This window comes from Nematolebias whitei, chromosome 13 (genome assembly GCF_014905685.2).
Source record: "Nematolebias whitei isolate Nwh7 chromosome 13, NemWhi1, whole genome shotgun sequence".
NCBI lineage: Eukaryota > Metazoa > Chordata > Actinopteri > Cyprinodontiformes > Rivulidae > Nematolebias > Nematolebias whitei.
In genome coordinates, this window is record NC_056510.1 from 36,249,709 (window position 1) to 36,249,911 (window position 203).

Below are 203 nucleotides of genomic sequence, written 5' to 3' on the forward strand. Positions count from 1 at the left end.
GACTGAATATTATTTAAACATCTCTAAGACTGAATATTATTTAAACACAATGATGATGTGAAGAGTCGAGCTGTTCATGCAGAAGTTCCTCCTGTAAATAATCTGCAGCAGCAGCAGTGTGTGGTCCTCTCTGTACGACCATTGTGCGCTTTTCTGTGAGAGACAGAGAATTGGGGGGGGGGGGGGGGGGGGGGGGGGGGGGG